General features: G+C 46.7%; 1 protein-coding gene across 3 annotated transcripts in view; it reads left to right on the top strand.

Annotated features, from left to right (window-relative positions):
- EPB41L4A (erythrocyte membrane protein band 4.1 like 4A) overlaps positions 1 to 16,235 on the top strand; it is a 219,104-nt gene that overhangs the window by 96,937 nt on the left and 105,932 nt on the right. The window lies entirely within an intron of this gene.

Raw genomic sequence — 16,235 nt, 5'->3', positions numbered from 1 at the left:
CTGTATTGAGGAACTCACTGGATTTGTTATAGTGGGTGTTTTGGCTCCGGGTGACTGGAAAAGCAGCCTCCTGTATGCCATCAACAAGTTGAGGGGCCCAGGCAGGTGACGTTTGCGCAGGCGGGAAGGGAAGATCTCCCGTGAAGGTGATATGCTGCAGTGTGTGCAGCTTAAAAGGGTCCCAACTTTGGGATTTGAAAATATAAAGAAGGGGTAGTGGCATCAAATTTTGTGCTTGTTCATGTCAAAATGGGGCAAAACACTCCAGCTCTTCTTCTTTCCCCCTTTAGGTTTCCCCAGGTCCTGTTCGTTAGTTTAGATTGAGTTCCCTCTTCTGGGAAAAACCACTGGTAGGGGTCGGCCTCAATGGCAGTCCCAGCCACAAGAATGTGCTGGGTGGCAGCCGTTCTGCTCTGAGAACAGCCAGTTGAAAGGAATGTTATTGAGTGGCGATAACCTTTCCATTTCCCTCTGACTAGCTCCAGAGCTTTGCCTCTTTCAGAGGATTCTTTCAGCAGGTGGGGGGCTGGAACATAAGGTGTCGGGTGGGTGAATGCTGAAAGGAATCATTTTCCTCTGTTTATTAAATCTCCTCTTTCCAGGGAGGAAGTTCAACTATATTCAAGGTCAAATTCAAAATGCTTTTTAAGTAAACAAACTGAATTCCACCTGAACCTGCCCTTAGCCTTCTCTTGAGTGTTTAAGTCAACTATTGCAGGGCTGGAAATCCCTACTGTTTGACTCCAGTCAAGGTGGCCCCCAGATATCTTGCATGACACATTCATATTTTTGAAATAACATTTCTCCCAAGAGAGCAAAATTACAGTGCCCTGACCTTGTCTGGAATGTCAGACCTTGCTTAGAAGGCTCAACTATCTGGCTTGGTCCTTATTGCCATTTTTTAACTCTGCAAAGAAAATAAATAAAAAGTAAGTGAACTCCAACAAAGGTTATTAGTTTTATAAAAGGAGTAGTAAGCTTGGTGTTTATTAACTTTTTTCAGAAGAAGTTCTTGCTAGGAGATATATAATGGGCCACTTGACATTACTTGTAACAATTTGGAGTTTGTGGTTAGTTAATGCTTTTTAATGTAATACATAGAAGATTTTAAAATGAGCAGTTAGGAGGGCTGTCAAGATGAGTTATTTTAACGTGGTGAGCACTCGGATGGATGTTGCCAAAAAGGAGTGTGGGCAAGTGGATAGAGCATGTACCTGGTAGTTGGAGGACCTGAGTTCTAACCCTGACTCTACCACTTGTCTGCTGTGTGACCTTGGGCAAGTCATTTAACTTCTTTGTGTCTGTTACCTCATCTGTAAAAAAAAAAAAAAAATGGAGATTGACTGCAAACCCCAAGTGGGACATGGACTGTGTCCAACCTGTGTATCCACCTTGGCGCTTAGTTCAGTGCCTGGCACAGAATAAGCATTTAGCATATTCCTTTTTTTAAAAAAAAGCTGCATTCTGAATGTATTTTATCCTTGCACTTAGTGCAGTGCTTTGTACATTGTAAGCATTTAATAAATATAGTAACAATAATATTGAAATTCAAATGGAAATTTTTTTATTTGCAAATCCAGCAAATAAAGCTGGCAGAGAGACTTGAAGGCAATGGTCACGAATTTCTGCTTGAAGCAGAGGGGAACAGGATGCTACTGGAGAATTTTGAGGAATGGAGAGACATGGCTTGAACGCCATTTTAGAAGACTGCTCAGTGCAGTAGAGTGTAGAATGGATTGAAGAAGGGAGAGGATGGAGATGGGGAGACCAGAAAAGAGGTTGATAGCATCATCTAGTCATGACATCGTGAGAGCTTGAATCAGGATGGTGGCTGTTGGCTGGAAAGGAGGCGGTCCTTGGGCCTGAAAGGGTGAGAGACACTCAAACCATGGCAATGTACAGCCTCCGCTCAATTTAGAACGATGAGAAAACTTCAGTTGTGATTGGACTGTGGATGGCCTGGGCAACAACACAATGAAGTCCTTGGCAGTTCCTTTTACCACCCGGCCTTTGGGACTCTGAGCCTTGTCTTTCATGTCGATTTTGTGTTGGCATCATTTGAGTCTTTCTTTATGTGCCCGTCACCAAACCACCATCCCTTTAGTTTTAGATTGTGAGCCCCTTGAGGGCTAGGGGTACGTCTATTTCTCACCTGTGTATTTTTCCCCAGAGCTTAGTGTAATGCTTTGCACCCACTAGGCACTTCTACTACTAAGGGGCAGATCTGAGAAACATTGTGGAGGAAAAATCAGCAGGATTTAATGAAGGACTGAATATGATAATCAAAAGACAACAGGGAGTCAAAGAAGACATCGTTAGGAGGAATAGGTTTAGGAGAGAAGATGAAGTGTGCAGTTTTAGTCAAATTTGATTTAGGGTGCTGGTGAGACACCCATGTGGAGATGCCCTTGACGTAAGAGGAAATGCAACACAACAGGAGAAAGGTTGGGGCTTGAGAGGTACATTTGGGAGTCGTCTGGATTAAGGTAGTTGCTGAAGCCGAGGGAGTTAGCGAAGGGTGAGAAGATTAAGAACCCAGAACCCAGTGGGACACGCACAGAGAGGGTAGGAGAGACGGAAGAAGAGCCAGCAAATGAGCTAGAAAAAGAACGGTCAGAGCGGGTGGAGAACAGGGGAGCATGACTACTATGTCAGCGAAACCAAGACCAGATAGGATTTCTATGAGAGGGAGACGTTGTGTCATATGGCCAAAAGATCAGGGAGGATTAGGACAGATTGGAGCTCACATTCTTGTCCTCGTGGCTTTTAGGTAAAATGTTTCATTCCATAATTTCAGCTATGGGGTTGGGAGGTGAATGAACTAGTGAGACTTCTGAGGTGTTGACACATTTTTTTTTTAATGGAAGTTTTGTTACCATGTATATTTGTCTCCCTGTGTTTGTTGGGGTCACCACATGCCTTACCTTGATTTTCTTTTGCTGGTTTGTCTTTATTTGCCTCCTAATTTGGATAAAAGGGCAGCTGGGTTGGTAGGAGATGCTTTATCACCAACTGAATCTTCTGCTTATCCTCCAGTAGTCCATTGGGCTTTTAGATTAATGAAACTTTAACCAAGTATAACCTTTCTTTGGCAGCAGTAGATAGGATAAAGGGAGGAAATGGGGTTAATACGATGCTTGAATTACTATGAATTCCCGATTAGTGGGGTCCAAGTTAATGTGAGAATTCACTTCATTCCCTTTACACCGAAGAAATAAATGGAATAAAGAGGGAAAAGAGCTGAGGGTTTTTTTTTTTTAACAGTTTCTCTAGGGAAACATTGTTTCATGAAAATGCTCCATGACTTTTGCATTTGTATCACTCAGCAGGATTTACTGTGTGTCCCAGGTGTGTAGAACATGTTATAACTGTGGGTTATGACAAAAAAAAGATGATTTGGTCTATGCCCTCAAGGAGGCTTCCATTCTAATGAAGGAGTTAGTAAAAAGCATAAATACAATGCCTATAAGTGTAAACAACACAGAAATGTAGAGTTCCATTCATTCATTCAATTGTATTTGAGTGTAACATAGGATGAGTGATTGTATTATTAACATGGTAGCAATTTGAATGGGGAGGAAAGGGCAGATTTTATCGATGGAGTGATGGATTGAGTATGTGGGTTAAATGAGAGAGAGGAGTCAAGGAAAACACCAAGGCTACAGGCTTGTAATAATAATAATGATGGCATTTTTTTAAGCTCTTACTATGTGCAAAGCACTGTTCTAAGTGCTGGGGAGGCTATAGGGTGATCATGTTGTTCCACGGGGGGCTCACACTCAATCCCCATTTTACAGATGAGGTAACTGAGGCCCAGAGAAGTTAAGTGACTTGCCCAAAGTCACACAGCTGACAATTGGCGGAGCCGGGATTTGAACCCATGACCGTGCTCTTTCCACTGAGCCACACTGCTTCTCTTCTTGTGAGACAGGAAAGATGGTGCTGCCATCTACATTGATGGGAAAGTGAGGGAGAAGACAGGGTTTGGGTGGGAAGCTACAGCCACGCAGAAATTCCCACTTACATGTGAAGAGAAGAGAGACTCTTAAAGGACCGAGAGCGGTCACTGAAGTGAGTGGAATTAGCTGAGATTAATCTGGGGAGGCTCTTGGGAGAAAGTGAGTTTTGAGAAGAGTTTTGAAGAAGAGTATGGAATTAGATTTGACAAGGAAAAAGCAGTTAAGTATTTTTAGGCAGGATGAGGTGAGAGAGTAAAGAATGCATGGGCTGCTCTGGCTGCTTTATCCCAGGTGTGGCATCCCCTCTGGAGCTTCTCTGAGCTGTACTTTAACAAGAGTTTAAAACAATGCATTGAACCCAGAGGGTTCTCAATGACTACTGTTACTGCTATTTTATTTGAGACTTCCAGGTCTTCTTATATCATCTTATTTATGTTTTATGGCAGTATTGCAGGTTAACAGTTTTTTTTAAAAAAAGAACTTTGCATGTGCATTAACTAATACCAAAGTAGGCAAGTTGCTACAGTTATCATACCCTCATCCCCTTGTCCCACACTCCATACATGCCACCTTGTAAGAACTAACACCCCCTTTAATATTCACCCATGCCCTAACTCAGTTTACTGCATTATCACTGCAGCCACTTGTCTGCTTTGTGACCTTGAGTAAGTCACTTCCCTTCCCTGTTCCTCAGTTACCTCATCTGTAAAATGGAGATTGAGACTGTGAGCCCTACGTGGGACAGGGACTATGTCATTCATTCATTGTCGTATTTATTGAGACGGAAGGAGGAAATGATGGGTAGCAGGGACTGCATGTGAGCTCGAGCACTGCCCTGCCACGTCTGACATTGCATGTATGTGGCAGCCATTTTAGCAAGTCTGCTAGAATATCACCTAAAAATGTCCCAAAAGGTGGCCATCTTGGTAGGGTCAGGAGAAACAAGCAATCTATTAGTGGTATTTAGTGAATGCTTACTGTGCGCAGTGCACTGTATTAAGCACTTGGGATGTACAATGTGATAGAGTTGGTAGGCGATCCTTGTCCAGAAGGAGCACAGTTGCCTTCTTAAGTGATTGTGACTCTAGTCAAGTGGCTCTGTGCTACAATGAATCAATCAACGGTATTTATTGAGCGCGTACTACGTGCAGGGCATTGTACTAAGCCCTTGGGAGAATACAGCACAGCAGGATCCCCTCCCCACAGTACCCTTGACCCTAAAGCCTCTACATCATTCTGGCCCTGGACTGTTGGTGGTGACTTGGAAGTTCTTTCCTTCAAAAATGTAGTCCAACAGGCAGACGCTGTGTCTTTATTAACAAGAATAAGACCTTCAGAATATATGCCAGACATTACATTCAGACAACCAAGAACCATCAAGTGCATGAAAATTGACAGGATCAAAAATTCAAGTTAATTTGTCAATTCTAAATATGGAGGAATCAGATCAGTGCTCTTCTGGTTAGGGGAGAATTCAGGCACCAGTTAAATGGTTCTTGGCCCGTGAGATTGTCTAACGCTCGAGGATCAGATGGGATGATTTGGATCATCCGATAGATGTATCATGATATGATCGTATATCTAGCCATAAAGTGGATTAATCCCATAAATATATGAAAGTTTCTGTGAATTCACATTACAGGATTTTTCTGTTTTTCTCCCAGTTTTTTGCCAACTATGGCTAGCTATGTTTCAGATTATTTTGTCTGAGATCAGCAAGGTAAATGAGGAAGCACATGGTCTATTTTTGGGGTGTGGGGGATACCAGTAAGATTGGAAGGGATACAAAAGTCTTAGGTGGGTGGTAGCAAGGGTAGTTCTACCTTGATCTGGAATTTGCCCAGGGAGTCCAGAATCTATTCTAAATATTCTGGCCGCCATCTAGGAGACCTCAGGGAATCAATCAATCAATCAATCAATCGTATTTATTGAGCGCTTACTATGTGCAGAGCACTGTACTAAGCGCTTGGGAAGTACAAGCATCACATAGAGACAGTCCCTGCCCAACAGTGGGCTCACAGTCTAAAAGGGGGAGACAGAGAACAGAACCAAACATACCAACAAGATAAAATAAGTAGGCTAGAAATGTACAAGTAAAATAAATAAATAAATAGAGTAATAAATATGTACAACCATATATACATATATACAGGTGCTGTGGGGAAGGGAAAGAGGTAAGATGGGGGGATGGAGAGGGGGACGAGGGGGACAGGAAAGAAGGGGCTCAGTCTGGGAAGGCCTCCTGGAGGAGGTGAGCTCTCAGCAGGGCCTTGAAGGGAGGAAGAGAGCTAGCTTGGCAGATGGGCAGAGGGAGGGCATTCCAGGCCCGGGGGATGACGTGGGCCGGGGGTCGATGGCGGGACAGGCGAGAGCGAGGTACAGTGAGGAGATTAGTGGTGGAGGAGCGGAGGGTGCGGGCTGGGCAGTAGAAGGAGAGAAGGGAGGTGAGGTAGGAGGGGGCGAGGTGATGGAGAGCCTTGAAGCCCAGGGTGAGGAGTTTCTGCCTGATGCGCAGATTGATCGGTAGCCATTGGAGGATTTTGAGGAGGGGAGTAATATGTCCAGAGCGTTTCTGGACAAAGATAATCCGGGCAGCAGCATGAAGTATGGATTGAAGTGGAGAGAGACACGAGGATGGGAGATCAGAGAGAAGGCTAGTGCAGTAGTCCAGACGGGATAGGATGAGAGCTTGAATTAGCAGGGTAGCGGTTTGGATGGAGAGGAAAGGGCGGATCTTGGCAATGTTGCGGAGCTGAGACCGGCAGGTTTTGGTGACGGCTTGGATGTGAGGGGTGAACGAGAGAGCGGAGTCGAGGATGACACCAAGGTTGCGGGCTTGTGAGACGGGAAGGATGGTAGTGCCGTCAACAGAGATGGGAAAGTCAGGGAGAGGACAAGGTTTGGGAGGGAAGACAAGGAGCTCAGTCTTCGACATGTTGAGCTTTAGGTGGCGGGCGGACATCCAGATGGAGATGTCCTGAAGGCAGGAGGAGATGCGAGCCTGGAGGGAGGGGGAGAGAGCAGGGGCAGAGATGTAAATCTGGGTGTCATCAGCATAGAGATGATAGTTGAAGCCGTGGGAGCGAATGAGGTCACCAAGGGAGTGAGTGTATATTGAGAACAGAAGGGGACCAAGCACTGAACCTTGGGGAACCCCCACAGTAAGAGGATGGGAGGGGGAGGAGGAGCCTGCAAAAGAGACTGAGAAAGAACGACCGGAGAGATAAGAGGAGAACCAGGAGAGGACGGAGTCTGTGAAGCCAAGGTCAGATAACATGTTGAGGAGAAGGGGGTGGTCCACAGTGTCAAAGGCAGCTGAGAGGTCGAGGAGGATTAGGACAGAGTATGAGCCGTTGGATTTGGCAAGCAGGAGGTCATTGGTGACCTTTGAGAGCGCAGTTTCCGTGGAATGAAGGGGACGGAAGCCAGACTGGAGGGGGTCGAGGAGAGAGTTGTTGTTGAGGAATTCTAGGCAGCGCGTGTAGACAACTCGTTCAAGGAGTTTGGAAAGGAATGGTAGGAGGGATATGGGACGATAACTAGAAGGTGAGGTGGGGTCAAGAGAGGGTTTTTTTTAGGATGGGAGAGACATGGGCATGTTTGAAGGCAGAGGGGAAGGAACCAGTGGAGAGTGAGCGGTTGAAGATGGAAGTTAAGGAGGGGAGAAGGGATGGAGCGAGAGATTTCATAAGATGAGAGGGAATGGGGTCAGAAGCACAGGTGGCCGGAGTAGCACTTGAGAGGAGGGAGGAGAGTTCCTCTGAGGATACCGCTGGGAAGGATGGGAGAGTAGCAGAGAGTGTTGAGAGCCGGGGGGTTGGAGAAAGGGGGGAAGAGACTTTGGGGAGGTCGGACCTGATGGATTTAATTTTGTTAATGAAGTAGGAGGCCAGATCGTTGGGGGTGAGGGAAGGAGGAGGGGGAGGAACCGGGGGCCTGAGAAGGGAGTTGAATGTACGGAAGAGCTGGCGGGGGTGATGGGCATGGGTGTCAATAAGGGAGGAGAAATAGTTTTGTCTGGCAGAAGAGAGGGCTGAGTTAAGGCAGGAAAGGATAAACTTGAAGTGAACGAGGTTGGCATGGTGTTTAGACTTTCGCCAGCAGCGTTCGGCAGCTCGAGCATAAGAGCGAAGGAGGCGGACAGTGGCAGTGATCCAGGGCTGTGGGTTAGTGGTGCGAGAACGGCGAAGGGAAAGGGGAGCGAGCGAGTCTAGCTGAGTAGAAAGGGTAGAGTTGAGAGCAGTAATCTGATCATCAAGACTGGGTAGAGAGGAGAGGGCAGCGAGGTGGGGTGTGAGGCGCTCCGAAAGATGGGTGGGGTCCAGAGAGCGGAGATCTCTGTGAGGGAGTAATACGGATTTACAGGGGAAAGGAGTGTGAGTGAGGAGGCAGGTGAGAAGATTATGATCAGAGAGAGGGATCACAGAGTTGGTGAGGGTGGACACAGTGCAGTGGTAGGAGATGATGAGGTCGAGGGTATGACCAAGTTGGTGAGTGGGTGAGGTGGGGTGGAGGAAGAGGTTAGCAGCGTCAAGGAGAGATAGAAGGCGGGCGGCAGAGGAGTCGTTAGGGATATCCATGTGGATATTGAAGTCTCCGAGGATCAGAGTGGGCATGGAGAAGGAGAGAAGGAATGTGAGGAAGGGGTCAAAGTCGTTAAAGAAGTTGGAAGTGGGGCCTGGAGGGCGGTAGATGACGGCTACAAGAATCTGGAGGGGGTGGTAGAGGCGAATAATGTGGGCTTCAAAGGAAGGGAAGGAAAGGGAAGGGGGAGGAGGGATAGTGCGAAAGCGACATTGGGGGGCGAGAAGGAAACCGACACCTCCTCCTTTTCCGGTGAGTCTGGGGGAGTGGGAGAAGAAGAGGCCTGCACTGCAGAGAGCGGCAGAAGAGACCGTGTCGTCCGGCGACAGCCATGTTTCAGTTAGGGCGAGGAGGAGTAGAGAACTGGAAAGGAAAAGGTCCAGGATGAAAGGGATCTTACTTAAAACGGAGCGGGGGTTCCAGAGGCCACACTTGGCATCAGCTGTCGAGGGTGGGGAGGGAGGGGGAAGGGTGCGAGGGGTGGGGAGGGTTTGGATTGGGATGAGTTGGCGGGGGCCTGGGCGGGGAGAGTGGGAAGGGGGGTGGCGATGGGAAAGGAGAACTGGGATGGGGTGGGGGCGGGGAGAAGGGGAGGAGGGGGGCTGGGAGGGAGAAGCGGAGGACCTGCGCTGGTACAGAGGAATCCTTGGTAGGGGTTGAGGGGGAGCGGTCTTGGTGGGTGAGAGGGAGGGAAACAGCTGGGTGGGAGAGGGGAAGGGGAAGGTGAGGAATGGGAATGGCAGTTGGGAGCAAGGGAACTGAAAGTTCATGGTGAGGTCAGCAGGGCGAGTGACAGTACCGCGGGGGGGTTAACAATTGAGATGCAGAAGCAATAAAACAGTAGCAATGATAAAAGTAGGCGATGGCATCACAGGGTGTAGTTGAGCAATCAATATGCTATGGCAATAATAGAATTGGCAGACAATGATGCCACAGAGAGCAGATACAAACTATTAAGAGCTGGAGTAGGGTGGGCCAGTTAAGGGGGGGTCAGGGAGCAGAGATACCTGGGGAGGGGAGCGAACAGTCAACTAGCATGGGAGGGCTGAGGAGGTGTGAATGAGGTTGTCGTTAATGTAACATGTAACATGGTGCTAACATGGTGCTAACAAGGTGCTAACAATGGCTTTTTACCTGGGGTCGGGCGGGGGGAGAGTCAGTCAGGACCAGACCGGGAAGGGGGGGGGGATGAGGGGCACTTTACGGAAGGCCTCCTAAATGGGGGGGGGGGGGGGGTGGAAGCAGGGGGGGCGTCCGTGGGGGCGCTGAGATATGGTACGTCTGGTATATGGTAATATGGTAGCAACAGTTTCAGCATGCTCATCGCCATTGCCAAATTTCCACACGTTCCGTGCCGAACAAGCGAGTTGGGTGGCAGAAACTATAGCCCCACATTGGCCTGAGTCCTCGCTGGCCTGGCTTCAAATTCAGGCTGGGGCAGGTTGGTCTATGCCTCCCCTGTTTTAGCTGCTCTTGCATGGCAGGGGAGGGCGCCATACAGCCAGTGCACGCATGCTTGGTAATCCCCAGGGATCTTCTGGGATTTTAAATCTCTGCAATCCTCAGGGAAATCTGAGCATGAAATGCCAGTCATGCAAGTGCCTCCCCACTCCCTTCACTTACGTTGGTCAATAAATACAAAAACCTTAATTTACTTCCCTGGTCTCCCTTTCTTTTTTCACCTTTATAAGAGCAGTTGTAGTCAGGGAATCTCTGTAGGAGCTGTTATCAAGAGAACAGTTCAATCAGGGGTGCCTTGATTTCACATGTATTTAATTGATCTATTGTGCACCATTCTAGTGAAAAACAAATAAACATTCCAGTGCTAAGGCTGTGGAAACCAAAGCTTGCTCAATCCCTGCCATTTTATATTATTTTATTATAACAGTGTTTAAGCACGTACTATGTGTCAAGCACTGTTGTAAGCGCTGGGATAGATATAAGTTAATTAGGATATGCACATGGGGCTCACGGTCTAAGTGGGAGGAAGAACAGATATTAAATCCCGATTTTGCAGGTAAGGAAACTGAGGCACAGAGAAGTTAAGTAACTTGCCCAAGGTCACAAAGCAGGCAACTGGCAGAGCTGGGATTAGAACCCAGGTCCTCTGACTCCCTGGCCCATGCTCTTTCCACTAGGCCATGCTGTCCTCACTATGAAGCGTGCTTGCATCCTCCCCTCTCCAGCACTCTGGAATATTCTTAGATGGGAATTGGCAGTGCAGTGAAGGTAAGGGAAAGAGAATATACTGAAGTGGGTCTCCACAGAGCCTCAGTGTCACTGAGAATATCCTATGGATAGAGGAGTCCTGTGTATGCTTAAATAAACAGTGCTAATAAAAAAATAGAAGTTCTGAAGCTCTTTAAATCCTAACACAAACTCTAGCAATGGAATATCCTGTTGCAATGACCAATGGAATTCATTCATTCATTCAATCGTATTTATTGAGTGCTGACTGTGAGCACAGCACTGTACTAAGCGCTTGGGAAGTACAAGTTGGCAACATATAGAGGCGGTACCTACCCAACAATGGGCTCACAGTCTAGAAGGGGGAGACAGACAACAAAACAAAACATGTGGTCAGGTGTCAAGTCATCAGAATAAATAGAAGTAAAGCTAGATGCACGTCACTGATGAAATAAATAGAATAGTAAATATGTACAAGTAGAATAAATAGAGTAAAAAATCTGTACAAACATATATACAGGTGCTGTGGGGAGGGGAAGGAGGTAGGGTGGGGGGATGGGGAGGGGGAGAGGAAAAAGGGGGCTCTGTCTGGGAAGGCCTCCTGGAGGAGGTGAGCTCTCAGTAGGGCTTTGAAGGGAGGAAGAGAGCTACAGGAAGAATCAAGAAATTTGTTTGTGATTAGCACCATCTTAACTCACTGGCTCCTCATCAGGAAGAGGGAATAAAGTATCCAGAAGTCACATGAGGCACTTGGTATTAAAGACACAATCCCGGTAGTTAGTAAAACTGGGAGACATCGCCTTTCCTGCTTCACAGTTGAGAAAAAAATGATCAAAAAGGTGCCACGTTGGGTCTCTTGTTGGTAATGCCGACTGATAAATAGTAGTAGTAGTAAGGAATTCATTGGGGCAGGGAATGTGTCTGCTAATTCTGTTGTATTGTGCTCTCCTAAGCACTTAATAACAGTGCTCTGCACATTGTAAGTGCTCAATACAGTTGATTGATTGGGTACCCACTAAGGGCAATGCACTATACTAAGTGTTTGAGAAAGTACAAAAGAAGTGCGAGACATATACCCTGACCACAAGGAGTTCATATTCTAATAGTGACAGCCATAAAATGTTTACAGATTGGGTAATCATCATTAATAGATTGACTGTACAATTGATTATGCACACATACCTAAGTGCTGAGGGAGGGAATGAACATGTAGATGCTAGAGGTGGCTGATGGGTTGCTGTAACTCAGGGTAGTGGGAATCAGGGAAGGCTTATCAGAGGAGGTGGGTTTTTAAGGGGGCTTTAAATTTGGGAAGAACTGTGTCCTGGCAGATTAGGCTGGGAAGAGATTTTCAGGATGGAGGAATAGCCTGAACGAGGGACAGAAATAGGAGAGTCAAGAGTGGGGTTCGGTTAGAAGGAGGGGCTGGGGAGGAACAAAGAGCGGGAGCTAGGTAGTAGCCAGTGAAGAGGGCTGATGTGTAGGATGGCGAAACTTGGTGGAGAAGGTCGAAGCTGATTAGGAGGGGCTCTTGCTTCATATGGAGAGGAATGGGAAGCCATTAGAGGGTTTACAGGAGATGTAAGATGAGTAGTGATGCTTCTTTAGGAGGGTGATAGGTTTCCACCTTTGGTAGCAGAATGATAGGTTTAAAATTGGTAGGGGTGGTTCCTGTTTATGATAGGGGTTTTGAGGTATTTTTACCATGGTAACTGCCAGCTCCCACAGGATCAATTCTAGTGCAGAATTATTTGATGGAATAGGACCCTGGTTGATTGAATGGCTCCTTGACAGCCCTGCTTCGAGACTAGCAATCCCCCAAATGTCCCGTCCCCCCCGCCCCACCCCTGGCAGCAGCAGAGATCAAAATGGGCACTCCAGATTCCTGGGGGAATGGAACAGAAAGAGAGACATGCTCCAAATGAAGTTAGGATTATCTAGTAGGGTGTCTGTTTCTAACTCATTTACCTTGGTGTCATCCTTGACTCCACTCTCTCATTCACCCCTCACATCCAATCCATCACCAAAACCTGCCAGTCTCACCTCCAAAACATCGCCAAGATCCGCCCTTTCCTCTCCATCCAAACCGCTACCCTGCTGGTTCAATCTCTCATCCTATCCCGACTGGATTACTGCATCGGCCTCCTCTTTGATCTCCCCTCCTCCTGTCTCTCCCCGCTTCAAGTATACTTCATACTGCTGCCCAGACCATCTTTGTGCAGAAACGCTCTGGGCATGTTACTCCCCTCCTCAAAAATCTCCAATGGCTACCAATCAACCTACGCATCAGGCAAAAACTCCTCACTCTCGGCTTCAAGGCTCTCCATCGCCTTGCCCCCTCCTACCTCACCTCCCTTCTTTCCTTCTACAGCCCAGCCCGCACCCTCCGCTCCTCTGCTGCTAACCTCCTCACTGTGCCTCGTTCTCACCTGTCCCGCCGTCGACACCCGGCCCACGTCCTCCCCCTGGCCTGGAATGCCCTCCCTCCGCACATCCGCCAAGCTAGCTCTCTTCCTCCCTTCAAAGCCCTACTGAGAGCTCACCTCCTCCAGGAGGCCTTCCCAGACTTAGCCCCCTCCTTCCTCTCCCCCTCCTCCCTATCCCCCCGCCCTACCTCCTTCCCTTCCCCACAGCATCTGTATATATGTTTGTACATATTTATTACTCTATTTTACTTGTACATATTTACTATTCTATTTATTTTATTTTGTTAATATGTTTTATTTTGTTGTCTGTCTCCCCCTTCTAGACTGTGAGCCCGCTGTTGGGTAGGGACCATCTCTATATGTGGCCAACTTGTACTTCCCAAGTGCTTAGTACAGTGCTCTGCACACAGTAGGCACTCAAGAAATACGATTGAATGAATGAATGAATGAATTCACCTGGCTCAATTAGTATGCAGTCTTGTCCTCCGGACTTGTTTCATGATCAATTTGATTGTTTTGTAGAAATATGTTAGCTCTGACCGGCTTTTAAAATTTAAATCCTTGCTAGTCATTGCAAGATTTAAATGCTTTCAAACACTGTTCTAAAACTTTTTAGATCTCAGTTATGAAGCAGTGTGTCCTGGTGGAAGGAGCATGGGCCAGGGGTTCAGAGGACCTGAGTTCTCATCCCGGCTCTGCCACTTACCTGCTGGGGCAAGTAACTTAACTTCTCTGTGCCTCAGTTCTGTCGTCTGTAAAATCAGGATTCAATACTGTTCTCCTTCCTAATTAAAATGTGAGCCCCATGTTGGACATGAGGATCTTGTGTCTACTTTAGTTCTTAGAACAGTACTTAGCACATAATAAGCACTTAACAAATACCACATTTATTATTATAATTATTGCAGTCTCCTTTCTCCTCCTTGAATATACACTTCCTAGACTTTTACATCACTGTGAACAACACCACTATCCTCCCTGTCTCGCAAACCTATGTAACCTTGGCATTGTCCTCAACTCATCTCTCTCATTCAACCCACATTTTCATTCTGTCACAAAATCCTGTCAGTTCTACCTTCACAACATATCTAGAATCTGCCCCACCCTCTCCATCCAAAATGCTTCTATGCTGGTCCAAGCATTAATCTGATCCCACCTTCACTACCTTCACTTCACTTCATTGCTGACCTCCCTGCCTCCTGTCTCATCCCACTCAAGTCCATACACTCTGCCGCCTAGATCTTTTTTTTTTAATTAAAAAAAGCCTTTCATTCCACATCTCCCGGCTCATTAGAAACTTCCAATGGTTGCTCATCCATCTCCACATCAAACAGAAACTCCATTCTATCACCTTTAAGGCACTCAATCAGGGAACTTTCTCCCTCCTATCTTACGTTGCTGATCTCCTACTATAATCCAGCCCACTCACTTGACTCAAACCGCCACTCTCCTTGTCTTCAAAGCCTTATTAAAATCATATCTACTCCAAGAGGCCTGTTCCAGGAGTTTGGATGGGAATGGGATGATCGCTGTGAGGACTGTGGATTGAGAGAAGGCTTTTTTTTCAAAATGTGGGATACTTGAGAATGTTTGAAGGCAGGAGGGAAGGAGCCATCAGAGAGTGAGAAGTTGAAAATAGCAGTGAAGGAGGGGAGGAGAATTAGAGTCAGTGTTTTGGGGAAGTCAGAGGGGACAGGACCAGAGACATAAGTAAAAGGGATGGATTTAGAGCAAGTGGGAGACCCCCAACTTGAGATACCTCTGGGCATTTGGGGACTGGGGACTTCAGGAGGTAGCTGAAGGTTTGGAAAAGTGGGTGGGGCTTGAGGACATGGGAAGGATGAACAGTAGAGCTGTCAAGTAGAAAGCAGCTGAACTGTAGCCGGGTAGGGTGAATTTGTAATGGGCGAAGTGGAGCGTGAGGGCAGCAGAGTTGAGTAGAGAAAGGAAGTAGATGTCTGGTGGGTGGGACAGGTCCAGTGGGTTTATTGACAATGGAGGTTGAAGTCTCCAAGGATCAGAGGAGGAGAGAGGAGTGGAAGTAGGAAGGTAAGAAGAGCATCAAAATCAGCAAGAAAGACAGAGGAAGGACTGGGAGCATGGTAGATAACGGCAACTACTAAGGTAGAGAGTGGTAAAGACTGACATTGTGATATTCAAAATAAGAAGAGAGAGAAGGAAGTGGTGAGAGAGCACCACACAGGAAAGCGAGTCAAGAATTTCCATAATGTTGGAGCAGGAAAATGAAGCGAACATCTTTTGTTAGAAGAATCATCATCAATCGTATTTATTGAGCACTTATTGTGTGCAGAGCACTGTACTAAGCGCTTGGGAAGTACAAGTTGGCAACACATAGAGACACATAGAGACAGTCCCTACCCAACAGTGGGCTCACAGTCTGAAAGGGGGAGACAGAGAACAAAACCAAGCATATTAACAAAATAAAATAAATAGAATAGATACGTACAAGTAAAATAAATAAATAAATAGAGTAATAAATATTTACAAACATATATACATATATATACATATATATATAAGAATGGGGGCAAGGTGCTAATGATGCTAATGGGGAAAGTGCTAAGACCACAGTGAGGGCTTGATAAGGGTTATTTTTATGGCATTTGTTAAGTGCTTAATATGTGCCAGGAACTGAACTAAGTGCTGCGTAGATACAAGCTTATCAGGTTGGACACAATCTCTGTCCCACATGGGATGCATAGTCTTAATCCCCATTTAAGAGATGAGATAACTGAGGCACAGAGAAATTAACTGACTTGCCCAAGGTCACCCAGCCGACACACGGCAGAGCCAGAATTAGAACCCAGGTCCTTCTGAATCTATCCACTAGGCCATGCTGCTTCTCTTGGTTCCTTGGCAAGGGATCCCAGCAGGACCTAAAGCCAGGCACCCGACAGGTGATCATTTAGTGTCTCTCTAGTGTGAGATGCAGGACTAGGAGATATCAGAGGCATTTTTACTAAAGGGTAGAGCTCATCACCTGAGGCCTGACACAATTACTCAAAGAAAACAAGCACCTTGATTTCTCTAAATGAAAAACCTAACTGGCCCCCTGGTG

The sequence above is a fragment of the Tachyglossus aculeatus genome, chromosome X3 (genome assembly GCF_015852505.1).
Source record: "Tachyglossus aculeatus isolate mTacAcu1 chromosome X3, mTacAcu1.pri, whole genome shotgun sequence".
NCBI lineage: Eukaryota > Metazoa > Chordata > Mammalia > Monotremata > Tachyglossidae > Tachyglossus > Tachyglossus aculeatus.
Note: the sequence above shows the minus strand (reverse complement) of the source record. Positions and strands in the feature narration are given on the sequence as shown.